At 43.1% G+C, this 16,857-nt stretch overlaps 1 protein-coding gene across 4 annotated transcripts in view; it reads right to left on the bottom strand.

The window, feature by feature from the left end:
- Nucleotides 1–16,857, bottom strand: part of LOC123770649 (coactosin-like protein) — a 55,318-nt gene that overhangs the window by 15,597 nt on the left and 22,864 nt on the right. Inside the window, exon 1 of one of the 4 annotated variants that reach the window (XM_045762696.2) lies at nucleotides 6,283–6,507. The exons of 1 other annotated variant lie outside the window; for it this stretch is intronic. The gene's annotated coding sequence lies outside the window, so the exon portion shown is untranslated. Of the gene's footprint in view, nucleotides 1–5,921; nucleotides 5,983–6,282; nucleotides 6,508–16,857 lie in introns of those variants that run through there. 2 more of the 4 variants (XM_045762695.2, XM_045762697.2) reach the window with 2 other exon arrangements.

A 16,857-nucleotide genomic window follows, 5' to 3' on the forward strand; every position in this document is an offset into this window, starting at 1 on the left:
TAACCAATCTATTTTTTCTCTATTATATCTACTACATATATTTCTCTCTAACACACACACACACACATCCCCAGGAAGCAGCCCGTAGCAGCTGTCTAACTCCCATATACCTATTTACTGCTAGGTGAACAGATACATCAGGGTGATAGAAACTCTGCCCATTTGTTTCCGCCTCCGCCGAGAATCGAACCCTGACTATTAGGACTACGGCCCCCCAAGTGCTGTCCACTCAGCCGTGAGGCCTCCAGGCCTCGTCTGGGGGCCTGTGTGTGTGTAAAACATATGTATTAGATATGATAAAGAAAATTAGATCAGGAGTCAGCATTTTAGACAACCGACGATTAGTAAGGCGAGGTCCAAGTGCTAACAGCTTGATCCTGCAGGCACAAATACTAAATAGGTAGAAAATGGGAAACAGATTCACAGAAAATGAAAATTAAATTTGCAAAACACCACATGAGCAATTCTAAAGTGTGTTTGTGGAAAGTGAGGTTTTCAGAGAGCCAGACACAATACGGATTTCAGAGAACAACATGTAATACATAGAAGTGTCAAGGGATAAAGCGATAAAAATGCTTAAGAGCTAGGTAGAAACAAAATTTTTGGCCCAGATGGAGTCTCACCTTGGGGTCTGAGAGAATGCGCACCCCGAGCCGAGCATTCAACATCAATTGATTTTTCAGGTCTCGTTACATACAGGAGAATCTTAGCAGATACATGGGAAACGGCAAACAGTTCCGATCTACAAAAATGATGGCAGAGAAGACCTTCTATAGACCTGCATCGTTGACAAACGTGGTAGTCAAAACACTAGAAAAATCATTACAAACAAATAGGTAGAATACCGGGAAAGAAATGGCATAATAATCTTACGCCCCTCACCCACACTCTCCCGCCAACACAACCCTCACCCTCCTTCCCACCCACACTCAACAGGCATCTCCGCTAAGGATACCTTATTGTTTTATAAATAATTGTCGTTTTCCAAACGTTTACGACGTTGGTGCAATATCTGGAGAGCGCCTGCGTGTATTCTCAAACATTCATGACGAGAAAGGTCTATTGTTATTGGGTCAATAACCAGTTTTATTGCAAAACTACAGATGGTTCGGTTTACACCCGAGAGTACTGGAGCATTCATCACCAAGACACGTATAAAGAATTTTTGAAACAGTTACTATGCTTATTTCCTTTCGAGATATCGCTTAATGAAACTACAGTAATTGGTGCAAGCCTAGTGCTTGAATTAAGAGGACTAGGCTGCGAGGACAAAGTTAAGGGTGTAACTTAACGAAGCTAGATAGAAGAGCAACAGAGGGGATATGATCACAAGATATCTGATATATTTTAGATAATAGAAAAGATGGTAGAGTCAGTCTCTTTAAAAATTGTAATGCACACTTCCATGGAAATAAACAGTTGATAGAGCGTCGGCCTCACATGCGTGGGGTCCAGGGTTCGAGACTCATACAGCCCAGGTGAATGGAACAGTCTCTTTAAATTGGGAGAAAATATGACGTTAACAATAGGTGGAAGCTGGAAACCTAAGTTAGTCTTACCAAACGTATGGAAGTACACTTATGATGAAAGGGTGGAAAATAAGTGGAATGAACTTACATAAGTTTGTGGAAGCAACTTCCACCCACACCTTCAAGAGTAAACATTATACAGATGAACTCTATCGTCAGGAGAATTAAAGAGCACCACCTCGCTGATAGGTAAGTACTTCACCACCAAACATAACCACATTACCCTAATTCCAACATGACATATCCACCCCACCAGCACCAGCACATGGTCACAACCACCACCACCTCACAATATCATTACCACATCGCCACACAGCCACCATTTCCCGACAACACGACCAAATACTACACCAAAACACCTATCACTCTCTCAAAAAGATCGTCACAACACATTAGAACCACTCACAACACTGCCCCGCTATACCTGGACTATATCTGCAGTGGGTTCTGTGAGTTCTAGTCTCCAAGCCCAGCCGTGATAACTTCGTCTCATAGTCAGTTACTTGGAGTAGCCCGCAGGCTCACATTTATCAAATACCTTTGCAAAGTCCGTGTATACTACATCTGCCTTTTGTTTTTCTTCTAATGCTTCCATGAATTTATCATAATGGTTAATTGCGAAAGACATGATTTTCCCCGCACTAAATCCATGCTGACCTGGGATGTGAAGTTCGTTGTTCTCAATAAAACTGGTTGTTTGACTCCTAAGCACTCTCTCAAGAACTTTAATTGTGTGTGATGTTAGTGCAACCGGCCTAAATTTTTAGCCAACACTTCGCTCCACTCTTTTGGGGTGGAGGTATATCTGCTGATGACTGCAGCAATACTATCACACCACCACAACTCCACTCAGAATATAACAACTTCTCACACTTGCTTGAGCTCATGACAGCATCCTGTACTCATGACAGCACCCTGTACTCATAATAGTACTCTATAATCATGACAGCATCCTGTACTCATGACAGCATCTTGTACTCATGATAGTATGCTCATGACATCACCCTGTACTCATGACAGTATGCTCATGACATCACCCAGTATTCATGACAACACCCTGTACTCATGACACCACTTTTCTCGTGCTCCTAGATATGCCGACCTGGGATTACCTCTTTTTAGTGTCTCTGTGGTTAGTGTCTCCTCCCATGTGTTTATATAGTTGCAAAATGAAACATATATCCTCCCTCCCCCCCCCCCTTGAAGGGTTTCTGTAGTCTCCCTTGTTGGTTAGTTTACCAGAACCTGTAGTTAATTTCAATTAGTTCTACTCTCTAAGCCCGTCCTGGAACTAGGCTTGCATGGTGACAAGTAGCCCCATTAGGCTGTTGCTTGCAACGGCCCGCAGGCCCACATATCCACTACAACCTGGCTGATCCGGCAGTTCCTGAATATTGATTGCGATTGTTATAGAGTATAGCGACCCCTTCTCAATTACGTGTGCTTGAGGTTGACGATAATGGAGGGGAAGTGATGACTGATTGATGATTGATGAAGATTAAACCACCCAAAAGGTGGCACGGGCATGAATAGCCCATAAATGGTGGCCCTTTTGAGCCATTACCAGTATCAATAGATGATACTGGAGATCTGTGGAGGTGCGACTGCACCCTGCGTGACGGGAGATGTCTCCCGTGAGGGGAAGTGTCAGATAGCCTAGTAAAGTATAGCTGATTTACTCTAAATTATGCTTAGCTGTTGCTCTTGACCAAGGAATAATTATATAAAATTGAGATTATGCGAGACATAATGAAGTACTGAATTGTGTTGAAAGTAAAACGAAGATTTTTTATGATTAAATCTACATCAAAATATTAAAAAAAAAATACAATACAAATAAGCCAACGTTTTGTGATGGCACATTCACATTTTTGCCAGGTGAATACAACGGTCCGTGCTGCTTGGAACAATATGTTCCTTGGAACTTTATGTTCCTTGGAACTTTATGTTCCTTGGAACTTTATGTTCCTAGTAGCTGAATCTAAAACAACAACATTTGTGATAGCAGTTATATCTTGTGTCTTTGTTCTCGGTGTCTGTCTCCGGTCTCCTTGATCTTGTTTATTATTATTATTATTATTATTATTATTATTATTATTATTATTATTATTTTGTTTACAAACGTGAGCACAAAAGCGGACTTATGACTCCTGATAGCAGGCTTAGAGCTTTCCCTTCCTACAACTCATCTTAAACCATATACTACTGTTTTCAGTTTTATTTAAAATACAAAAAATACAATATGTACATTACAACAAAGCAAGGAAATATCCTCACCTACAGCCTGACATTACCCTAGCACAACTAACCTCAAACAATAATTACATACAATCAACCTAAGCATCAGTGTACAAACATCGAACCTCGCCAATCATAATTAAAACAAAAAATGCACTGAAAGAGGTACCCATAGGAAGTATACTTTCATTACTGTATGTCCAAGACTCTCAACATTGTAAACGCCTTAATACTGTAAGTTGTGAAACTCTACATTACTCGGCTGCGCCAGCAACCGAGTAATGTAGAGTATATACTGTATATGGTTGACGTTATATATATGGTTCCACAAATTTGGAGAAATACAGGGGTTGAAAGCTAGGATACATAGTCTCCGGGATGGGTTTGTAGAGGGTATTAGGATTCGACTTTAAGCCTTATACTACTAGTTTTCCCCAAGAATACTACTACTACTATTATTATTATTATTATTAGTGCTATTGAGAAAATCAACTGGAGTACTGATAATTACTATAATTATCATAATTATTATTGACGAACGAAACATTCCATGTGTCAAACCAGGCTTACAATATCAACATGTCAGCAAACACATTATTAATAATTCCCTGCGAAACACCACGCCTTTTTAGCGCAAATAACCACGCTCATTTCAGATGAAAGCCACGCCCACATCTAGGACGTTGCCACTCACACGTCTTCATTAACGCCACACCCAGTTTTAGACCACACCCACTTCTAGACCGCGCCCTCTTCAAGACCACGCCTACTTCTGGACCACACCCACTTCTAGACCACGCCCACTTCTAGACCACGTCCACTTCGGAGACCACGCCGTCTTCTTAACCATGCCCACTTCGAGACCACGCCTACTTCTATTTAGACCACGCCCATTTCTAGTCCCTGCCCATTTCTAGACCCCGCCCATTTCTAGACCCCGCCCATTTCTAGATCACGCCCATTTCTAGACCCCGCCCTTTTTAAGACCACGTCCACACCTTGACCATGACAGGTATACACCTTGACCATGAGGTATACACCTTGACCATGACAGTTATACACCTTGACCATGACAGGTATACACCCTGACCATGACAGGTATACACATTGACCGTGACAGGTATACACCTTGACCGTGACAGGTATACACCTTGACCATGACAGGTATACACCATGACAGGTATACACCTTGACCGTGACAGGTATACACCTTGACCGTGACAGGTATACACCTTGACCATGACAGGTATACACCTTGACCGTGACAGGTATACACCTTGACCGTGACAGGTATACACCTTGACCATGACAGGTATACACCTTGACCATGACAGGTATACACATTGACCATGACAGGTATACACCTTGAAAATGACAGGTATACACCATGACCATGACAGGTATACACCTTGACCATGACAGGTATACACCTTGAAAATGACAGGTATACACCATGACCATGACAGGTATACACCTTGACCACCACAAGTATACAATTATGTGTTGTATTTTAGCAAATGTAATCACAAACATTTCTCAAGTGTCTTCAGATCAATTCTCAGTCCCATAACGAAAGCCAATTATTTACAATTATTAAAAACTTTTTTTTTCAGTTTAGAATAAATTTAATCGCGTTCTAATTAGTAAAATAGATTTTACATACAAAATTGCAATGGAATAAAATCAGCTTGCTTCTGGTGCACTGTTTGTTTAATATACAACAGCAATACAAACAGCAGCATTCTGTATGTATATTTCACTGTTTTGTTTTTCTTTAGTATCAACAGGTATCAGTGTAAGGTTCCTAACACTACTTGACAACAACTGGTGTCATCCAACACTTTAACTCTGCAACAATGTTAGAACCGTCGTCCAACACTTTATAACCTCCACTACAACGGACAAAACGTCATGGGCACTTTTGTACAGTAAGTGGGAAAGCCAGACTCAGGCCGGTAGCCTCGTCTAGGACTGGGCTCTCCACAGCTACATCCACTTAAGCGCATAAAAGAAACACGATATCAAAACAGTTACAAAAATAACAGCAAGTAGAAGTCGTGCAAAGGTGCTAAGCTGCTAGGCTAGGCTTGCATTTCGCTGCAAAACTTTGAGGTAAACTAGGTGTGTGTCACGGACAGGCATTAGGATACTCATTAGCTAATCTGGGAGTTGTCACTTGGAGATGTTCACAGTCCTCCACCGTCTTCGAACACTTCCTCGTGATCTTAACTGCTCTGCTAATCCGTTCCGGGAGAACACTTAAGAACAGATGTGCGGGCGTGGCCAGCTTCACCACTGTACCTACAGCCTAAGAGCAGAGAGATAGGTATATCCTAGCAGTAGAGCAAAATACAAGTGCTTTCGAATAATCCTGGGAGTTATACATTCCATACGACATATATCACGAGATAATAAGCGATAAACTAGCAAACACAAGAGCAAGATACGAGCAGGGAAGACAGCGGCGCCGGAGTCTAAGAGGTTTCAAGGCGACGAGTCGTTCGGTAATACTTACGCAAGTAGGCACGAGCACTAGCAGTATTTATAATGTGTAGTATAAGTGAAATATGACGCACGTTGGAGACGGTGGCAGGTGGTTGTGAGAGTTGGAGGCGTCAGGCGAGGAGCCGGAGTGTACGGGTCCAGCTGAGGGATGGTTGTGAAGCGACGCCTCCCGGCCCACCAGGCTCACACCATCACCTGCTGATAACACACACCTCACGCTACCACCGCTACCATCACCCTGGCCTCACGCTACCATCACCCTGGTCTCATCCTACCACCGCTACCATCACCCTAAAACCGCTACCATCACCCTACCACCGCTACCATCACCCTAAAACCGCTACCATCACCCTAACACCGCTACCATCACCCTACCACCTGCTAACATCACCCTACCACCGCTACCATCACCCTAACACCGCTACCATCACCCTACCACCGCTACCATCACCCTAACACCGCTACCATCACCCTGGCCTCACTCTACCACCGCTACCATCACCCTGGCCTTACCCTACCACCGCTACCATCACCCTGGCCTCACGCTACCATCACCCTGGCCTCACCCTACCACCGCTACCATCACCCTGGCCTCACGCTACCACCGCTACCATCACCCTGGCCGCACCCTACAACCAACACCTAGTGTACGAACAAGTAGAAAGTAGAGCATTAACACCTTCCAACTAATGTCTGAAGGAACAAGTTGTCTGAATTCTAATTTTTATATCAATTTTTCTACAGATATTCCTGGAATGAATTTCGGACATGACAACATTCCTGCACAACCGCGAGATAACAGACGGCATTACGTAAGAGGTCTCAGGATTGACATTTAGAATAATATTATAAAATGGGTGAGGTGGGTTGAGAAAACAAAGACCTTGGGCAATTCCAGACGTTTTCTAAAGTTTTATAATCAATTCCGTTGTGTGGTGGCAAGATACAGGGGATTGAGACTGGAGAAGTATCAGTGTCGTAACCGCTCCAGAGTATCACTGTCTAGTGTTATAACTGTCATAGGTGGCTGGGCGAGTACCAATGTTTTAACCGGTCCAGGGTTATATCTGTGTTGTAACCGCTCCAGGAGACTGGGAGAGTGCCAGTGTTATGACCGGTCCAGGGTTATATCAGTGTTGTAACCGCTCCAGGAGACTGGGAGAGTGCCAGTGTTATAACCGGTCCAGGGTTATATCAGTGTTGTAACCGCTCCAGGAGACTGGGAGAGTGCCAGTGTTATAACCGCTCCAGGGTTATATCAGTGTTGTAACCGCTCCAGGAGACTGGGAGAGTGCCAGTGTTATAACCGCTCCAGAGGATTAGGGATGTATCAGTATTGTAACCGCTCCATGGGACCGGAGGAGTACCAGTGTTGTAACCGCTCTAGAGCTAGTAGGGGTTTCGTAAGAACCCTGGAGCTAGTAGGATGCTTTAGGTGTTTCGTAACCGCTCCTGGGCTAGTAGGATGCTCAGAGGGATGGAGATAGGATGCTGGTACTGTATATACATCCGCTCAGCTGGCCCCTCGGCCACACTCACACACTCATCTATTCACTCAACCTCTCCTTGCCACACTTATCAAGTGCTCCTTGCGATTTTGGTAACTTGAAACCACGACATTTACAGAAGCCGGATCTGACATGACTAGTTTTAATATATTTACTAATAACAACTTGTTAATTACACTATGACTATATATATATATATATATATATATATATATATATATATATATATATATATATATATATATATATAATCTTTTACATAGAAGGTGATTTATTAATTTAACTGCCAGCTAAATAGGTAATTAGCATATACGAATAAAGAAGCATTATGCCGTAGTTTTTACTTTGCATGTTCATGGAAGTTGCGATTATCGTTGATTACACACACACACACACACACACACACACACACACACACACACACACACACACACACACACACACACACACACGAAATATGTGTAGCGGACATGGAGGAAACGTAAATTGGTTAGAAAGGCGGGGTCCAAGAACTAATAGCTCGATTCTGCAGATACAAATAGTAAATACAAATACACGCCACAACAACAGGTGTTTCAGACACGAATATTTAACTAATATGTAACGAAATGTGCCCCGTCCCCCTTCCCAGTATAACTGGGATGCAAATGTTTATAGACATGGGTGGGAATCTGACGCATGTAGATGATACCACTATTGAAACAACACGCCAACATGTATCACTGGTGCTACCACAATGCCACCACAAAATTATACATATTTTAAAATTTAAAATTAATGCTATACATGGAATTCCACACACTATACTGACAATACCAGCCAACGCGCCCGTCCTTACAGCAAATTCATTACCATGAGAAACCACATTCCCCTTTCAAACCACCTGGATACTTATCTAGATATTTGTGATGATCTGAAAGTATATTAAGGTTCCTGTAATAATGTACATGTAAATTGGCATGAACCTTTGTTGTAAGATTATTCTCAGGTTATAACGTTAATGTATTAAAAATCGTTGGTTTTAAATATAAAAAGTGTATGCTGAAAACATTTTCTTTGAAGAAATTGGTTTTCAATAAACGAAATTCTCGGGCACACTGAAATGGTTTCCGAAATTACATATTTCACATAAGTGGCAGTGTTATTATCAATAATACCCTGTATTAATGTAAACAAACTTAATGATACCTAACCTAATCAAACCTTAACCTAAAGTAACCTTTACCTAACCTAACCTAACACACCCACACTACACTGACATACATTTATGATGGAGTGAGGTGTGTGAGTGCGTATGTGTATACTAATTTTATACACATGTGTACTCACCTAGTTGTATATATGTATGTATTCACCTAGTTGTGCTTGCGGAGGTTGAGCTCTGCTTTTTCGGCCCACCTCTCAATTGTCAAACAATCAACTGTTACTAATTTAGTTTTTTTTCACAGACACACACACACACCCAAGAAACAGCCCGTAATAGCTGTCTAACGGGTACCTATTTACTGCTAGGTAACAGGGGCATCAGGGTGAAAGAAACTCTGCCCCTTGTTTCTCGCCGGGAATCGAACCTGGGCCACAGGATTACGTGTCCAGCGTGCTATCCACACAGCCACCGGCGCCCCTGGGTGGATAGCACAGGGGCATGTATGTGTGTATATGTGTGCATGTGTGTAATACCTGCTTGTGTCTGCAGGATAGAACTGTTAGCTCTTGGACCCCACCTTTCTGTAGCACCTCTTTGCTACGCCCCTTTCTCACTTAAAACCCCAGCTTAACACAGCTTGCAAGATCACTGTGACCCTCACTGAACTCCCAGGTAACTGTTAAACTGAAATATTAAATGGGGGAAGCAATAACAATAAAGTGTTAAATTTGAATATAATGAATAATAAATAAACTTACAGCTGCTTCCCGCAGGCCCTTTCAACTTCCTTCTCTCCGGAATTAAGAAATTCATGTGTAAAGTACTTTAAAGCACGAATTTCTTATCCTGCACCTACTATAACCATTAACACCCCCCCCCCACAATTTTTTTTTTAACCAAAACAATATTTTAACCCAATGCCTCGAAAAAGGAATTATCTAATCCAACTACTTCAATACAATCACCAATCCACATTAATGACACACAAAAATGCATGACAAACATAATATGAATGAATCACAAATGACAAAATAAAGGAGGATGGAAGACCGTCCCTTTGATCCCTGCTGTCCAACTTGGAGTAGCCTCGCATCCCTTCCAACTCCCTGGAAGACAAAACATCCTATACCTGCCTTGATACAGCAAAAATTACAAAAAAAATTAAAAAAAAATCCTTGCCTATAAACTTAAAACTAGCTAAAACATTGGATGGTCCTCAGCTATCAAATTATTCCTCCATGAATGAAAATCAGACACATAAACATCACATTAACTTAACAATGAAACAAATATCCAAAAACAAATCAAGAGGGGAACACTCCCCCACAAGGTCCTAGTGTACACAAAATTTATTTTTATTACAAAAAATCAATGTCCCCGGACATGTCTAATTTTCGAATCATCAGAAAGAATTGGGAGGAAAGAGTCTATTTCCTCTGGAAGATCGTGTGTGTGTGTGTGTGTGTGTGTGTGTGTGTGTGTGTGTGTGTGTGTGTGTGTGTGTGTGTGTGTGTGTGTGTGTGTGTGTGTGTGTGTGTGTGTGTGTGTGTGTGTGTGTGTGAGTGTGTGTGTGTGTGTGCGAGAGAGAGAGAGAGAGCCGTGCCACACACACCTGCACTTCTCGTCCATTAGAAAGAGATGGGCACACCTGAATACACACACAAACACACACACACATGGAGTACAGTTGGCTTCGTTCTCGACTCACAAGCAGGGATCCCGGATTCGATTCTCGGGCGAAACAGAAATGGTTGTGCACGTTTCCTTTCACCTGATACTTCTGTTCGCCTAACAGTAAATATGTACCTGGGAGTTAGACAGCCGCTACGGGCTGCTTCCTGGGGATGTGTGTGTGTGAGAGAGAGAGAAATATATGTAGATGTGAGAGAAAATTAGGTAGTGAGTCAGCACATTAGACAACCGACGGTTAGAAAGGCGGGGCCCAAGAGCTAAGAGCTCGATCCTGCAGGAACAGATAGTACGTACACACACACACACACACAGTTCATCAACCTCTTCTCCCTTATCACCAATTCACATTGTCCCATCACTCAACAAGGTGGTCCCCCCCCCTCCCTCCCCCCCACACACCCTCCACTCAGCAACAAGAAAACAACTCACAAGTAAAAACAAAAACAAGCCGCAATTACCTAGTAAAAATCAAGTTATATGCAAATATCATTATTAAACAACAGGTAACCAGGACTATGCAACAAGCTATTGAAAACAAAATATCAAATTCCAAATATAAACACGCAAAAAAAAAAAAAAAAAAAAAAAAAAAAAAAACAAGTAACACGTGAGAATATTAAGAAATAAATTATAACAAGTACAGTAACACAAACATCAAGAAGAGCAACAAATGAAAAGAACAAATAACAGAAGGGAATGAGAACAAAATAGAGGGAGGGAATTATTAGGGGAAAATGCCAAGGCATTACGACTATATATCACTGGGAAGGGGTCAGAATAAGGATTTGAGATGGGACTGGAGGAAAGGAATGGTGCCCAACCACTTGGACGGTCGGGGATTGAACGCCATCCTGCATGAAGCGAGACCGTCGCTCTACCGTTCACCCCCAATTGGTTGGGCAACAAAATGGAGAACAAACGTGTTGCAACGCACATAATGCACAACTAAGTAACAAATAAAAGATAGACAAGTAAACATGACACTTAGACCAAGAGATGCCACTAGATGATTGACGTGTGGTTGGGTGTCACCCGTGGAAGGTTGTGTCACCCGTGGCTGTCAGTCTACAGGTGACACAGACGGGATTGTATCAGTGGGTAACACTAACACCCTCACCCCATCCCCTACGTCATATGTAACGCAACCTACAACCACAGCCCATTCCTCCCCCTTACCTATGACGTTAAATCTACATATAACCGTTTGTAACGCGAATCAGTCCGGATACGTGGCAGGCAGCAAGCCTAAAACAGCGAAGAAAACATCTATTCCTGGAAGGCAAATAGAATGCGTCAGATCCTCCCTATCACGTTACGGGGGTCATGGAGGCAGTTCAAGGGGTCCTAGGGTATATAATACTGTGTATTGGTATGTACTGTTAACAAAATAAAAACTAGTTTGTTGAACTGAATGTTTCCTGTTATCATTTACATGCAGTTTTAACTGGGAGTAACAATGCAGGGCTTGTGGAATATGAATGAATGTATTTGTCGCAGCAGTGGTACTGTCAATGATCCTAGTTCTATTGATCTGGTTATCTGGGGTTCATAGGTGAGAATGTGGCTGTCTGGGGTCCACAGGTGAGTGTGGTTGTCTGGGGTCCACAGGTGAGAATGTGGTTGTATGGGGTCCACAGGTGAGAATGTGGTTGTATGGGGTCCACAGGTGAGAATGTGGTTGTATGGGGTCCACAGGTGAGAATGTGGTTGTGTGGGGTCCACATGTGAGAATGTGGTTGTATGGGGTCCACAGGTGAGAATGTGGCTGTCTGGGGTCCACAGGTGAGAATGTGGTTGTCTGGGGTCCACAGGTGAGAACATAAAGGTTGGGAACAGCTGGCTTGTAAACTTCCGTATCGCACAATCATTCTTCGAAAATTGTACAACTATATGCCACAAAGATTCAAGTTGAAAACATAACAATATTTCCATTTTCAATTTAATTAGCCGTATTAACTATGACTGACATATCACCTTAACACGATATAGATAGCCTAAGAAAAAAAGTTTAGGCTTCCCCATCAAAATAAAAATCGTCCGGGGGGCTGTATACCGTTCAATAAATTTCCTTACAAGGCCTCTCCACTCCCAGAACCTGGTGCTCGTCTTGATGAGGCCACCAGGGTCGTGTCTACCCCCATGTCCATATATGTAGCCGGGCTGGCTATGACTAAACCCAAGCCTGTGCGCCGCCATTTGTGAAGAGCCTCCTCTCTATCACGCGCCGCCTTGGGCTAGGTGAAACAGCGCCTGGCATTAGTTCGTCTACAACGCCTGGCATTAGTTCGTCTACAACGCCTGGTATTAGTTCGTCTACAGCGCCTAGCGTTAGTTCGCCTACAGCGCCTGGCATTAGTTCGCCTATAGCGCCTGGCATTAGTTCACCTACAGCGCCTGGCATTAGTTCGCCTACAGCGCCTGGCGTTAGTTCACCTACAGCGCCTGGCATTAGTTTACCTACAGCGCCTGGCATTAGTTTACCTACAGCGCCTGGCATTAGTTCGCCTACAGCGCCTGGCATTAGTTCGCCTACAGCGCCTGACATTAGTTCACCTACAGCGCCTGGCATTAGTTCACCTACAGCGCCTGGCATTAGTTCACCTACAGCGCCTGGCGAGCTAGTTCGGTAGTATCAGGTAGTATTTGATTATAGCTCTTGTTATCTCGGGAAGGTTATCATTATTATATTAAGCTAGATCAGGAACATTTGGCGATATGTCAGTGATAGACGAAGCAACATTTTTCATACAAATAAGGAAGTTAATTTTATAATTGCATAGCAGTTATGACACTTATAAAGCAACTACATTTCATTAAGTGTCAATAAGCATAGCAGCGGGAGCCACCAAAGATATACCACTGCGAGAGGTATACCCAACTTCTCGGTGTATATACACTGAGTTTACTGTAGTCCCGGACTAGGTTCAGGACTAGTGAATAACGACCAGTCATGTTGGCCTCTCCCTCTCTTCTTATCATTCTCCCCTCCTCTCTCTTTCCCTTCTTCCCTTCCTTACATTCCCCTGTCCACCCTGGATATTGGTCTCCTCTTTTGGACAGTCACGAGGGCATGTTTACTACCGTGTCGAGTTACAAGAGGTCTTGTCATGCCCCCCCCCCCCTCTCTCTCTCCAGTTGAGCCAGAAGTCAGTTTATTCCAGTTTCCTGAGAAAACCCCTGTCTCTTGGATTTAAAACTTGTCATTGGCAGAGAGTGCCAGGACCTTATGCCTGGTTTCAGCTGATTGGATGTAGGCCCAGGTGAGAGGTGGATACTATACTTCCTTGAAGGATACTAGACATAAGTGAGTCAGTGTGATCTTGGGAGTACTAGGAAAGGGTGGGGTAATCAGAGGAGCCATAACACCGGCTGAGAAGCAGTATAAAGAGATTTGTTTTGAGTTTCCTGAACAATTTGTAGTCCATTATCCATGCCTCTAGGATAGGATGTCACTAGCTTAGGGTTAATTAATTTTCTTTAAATAAAGTTACTGTTAATTATTCTCCAGTGTATTTTATATATTTCCCTTAATTAATTCTGAGTCATGGATCTTGAATTGATTTGGACTTTACCTGTGATCTTGAGCAGTTTTTGAGTAAATATATTCCCCTTGTAAATCATGAAGTTAATTTCAAAGAAATTCCATTCACCCAGTAAGTATTAAAACATCAAAGTTTCCTAACACTTGGTATTAGTTGACTGGTCTCCTCCAGAGTCAATTAGCTTAATTATTTTTTAAAAGTTCCAGGATTGGTTGACGGCAATATTTGCTTTATGAGTAACATTACCTTCCATCTGGACTGTAAGAACTGTAAAGATATTTTTAATATCTTGGTCATTTCTTCCCAACTCCCCCTGAAAACTGGATGAACATTATCTGCTGCGAGGACGGACTCTTCCCAGTTCTTTGGGGTTATATGAATGCAATTGTTACTACCTACAGGGATACAAGTTATAGCAACCATTACAGTGTTACCATAGTTGTACAATAACAGCTGTACTTGTCAGTGATCGTTACAATGGTGACATTCCAGTCATGTTACAATAGTAGCAACAGTGTTTGTTGCTAGTGTTACAAGAGTATATAATTCCTTGCTGGTCAGTAAATTCTTGTGGCGGCTTTACAAACCTTTCAGAAGTTTATGGACCCTAAGCCCAACACCATACCAGGAACCGCATCATGCCAGACAAGACAAGCTCAGTTCTTGACTAGGGTCACGTTACATTAGCAACGCTAGGCTGCCCTAGCCTAATACCAGGAAAAACATGATAGATTTGGCGACGATCCTTTTAAGCCTGTCTGGAGTTGGATACCAAGTAAGGCAGCGGTGATCCTTCAAGCGTAGCAACCTCACCCCATTGTTAGCTTTACTCAATAGCCTTTACTGCTATTGTGCATTTTCCATTTCTTTGACAAGTCGATCTTGTTCTCGGTGAAAATGTAGAGCTTTTTTTATAAACTATATTCGACTTAGTTTCCAGATCGTAAAATGACACCACACATTTCAGGAGAGCAGTGAGATCTGGGCACGTCCCCATGTCAAACTGTCGAAAGCTATTTTAGACTGCAAAGGGGAGAAAGGTTTCAAGATGCGTGACATCTTGATTAATCACACACTGTGTTGCTCGACTTTAAAAAAATGGTTTAATGTAGAAAGGGAAATCTTGACCCAAGCACGTTCTGTATATCTAACCTAAGGTGTAGAGGACGCGAGGTCTCTGTGGTCTCCACAGAGACTACAGAGGTCTGTGGTCGGGCCTCTGCTACCTTGCCTGTGGCAGTCTGTGGTCGGGCCTCTGCTACCTTGTCTGTGGCACAGTCTGTGGTCGGGCCTCTGCTACCCTCTCGAAGCAGTGACCAGTTGGCCTCCTGGTTGATGACCTGGTTTCTTTAGTTCGGCAGTTATTAACAATGATTTCGCAGCCCATTAGTATGCATATACAGGGCATATGTAAAAAAAAAACAGATTCGGTCCGAAGGCATTATGAGGTGGGGAGGTTGACGGGAGGTTGACTGGGACAGTACAGCTGTCAAATTATACCGCAGAGGTCAGCCTGCGGTATCATTTGCGAGGTTTCTGTCAGCTTAGACAGAAACCTCGCAGAGAGTAAAGAGGCAAATGCTGGCTTGAAATGGTTCACTCTTGGAGCGCGTGTCAACATATGCACGACTTGATACCATCTGTCTGTTTATGCTCCAGTTGTGGCATATAAAGGCTGGCACTAGGGACGAACACACACACACACACACACACACACACACACACACACACACACACACACACACACACACACACACACCTTGAAAAAGTTCAGAGGAATGCCACTAGACTAGTCCCAGAACTAAGAGGCATGAGTTACGAGGTCAGGTTGCGTGAAATGCACCTCACAACACTGGAAGACAGAAGAGTAAGGGGAGACATGATCACTACATACAAAATTCTCAGGGGAATTGACAGGGTAGATAAAGATAAACTGTTTAACACGGGTGGTACGCGAACAAGGGGGGGACAGGTGGAAACCGAGTACCCAAATGAGCCACAAGGACGTAAGAAAGAACTTTATCAGTGTCAGAGTAGTTAACAGGTGGAATGCATTAGGAAGTGATGTGGCGGAGGCTGACTCCAAACAGTTTCAAATGTAAATATGATAAAACCCCAACACACTCAGGAACCTCTACACCTGTAAATTGACAGCTGAGAGGCGGGACCAAAGAACCGCAGATCAACTCCCGCAAGCACAACTAGGCGAGTACACATACACACACACACAAATAACTACCTTATTACGTCCAGAGCCTCAGCCTCGTCACTGGCCCAAATTGCGGAGGTAACGTGCTATAAATTTATGGTTGGTACAATCGTGATAGAATATATCTGCCTCCATGTAGTTTGTAGAGTCAATAGAAGAAGCTAGAGTGTCAGCTGGAGGGCGTGGGCGAAGTAGTGTACTATTACAATCCCTTACTATTCATTACTATTACTGACCCGCGATACACAATCGAACAAATTCATCACAGTGGTGTAACCGCGCCGTCCGACGGGTGTGTTTACATTAAGTAACGTCAACATCTCCCGGGTAACCATTACACATGTTGCTACAGCTGACAGCACAGTGCTGGCTGACACACCAGACAACGGTGCATGCCGGCGACGTCTCGGACAACAGCTGCTGTATCTTGCCAGTATTATCACAGACACTAAGTGCCCACAACGGCATAACAGCTCCGTCGGCTTCC

Source organism: Procambarus clarkii, chromosome 56 (assembly GCF_040958095.1).
Source record: "Procambarus clarkii isolate CNS0578487 chromosome 56, FALCON_Pclarkii_2.0, whole genome shotgun sequence".
NCBI classification, from domain to species: domain Eukaryota; kingdom Metazoa; phylum Arthropoda; class Malacostraca; order Decapoda; family Cambaridae; genus Procambarus; species Procambarus clarkii.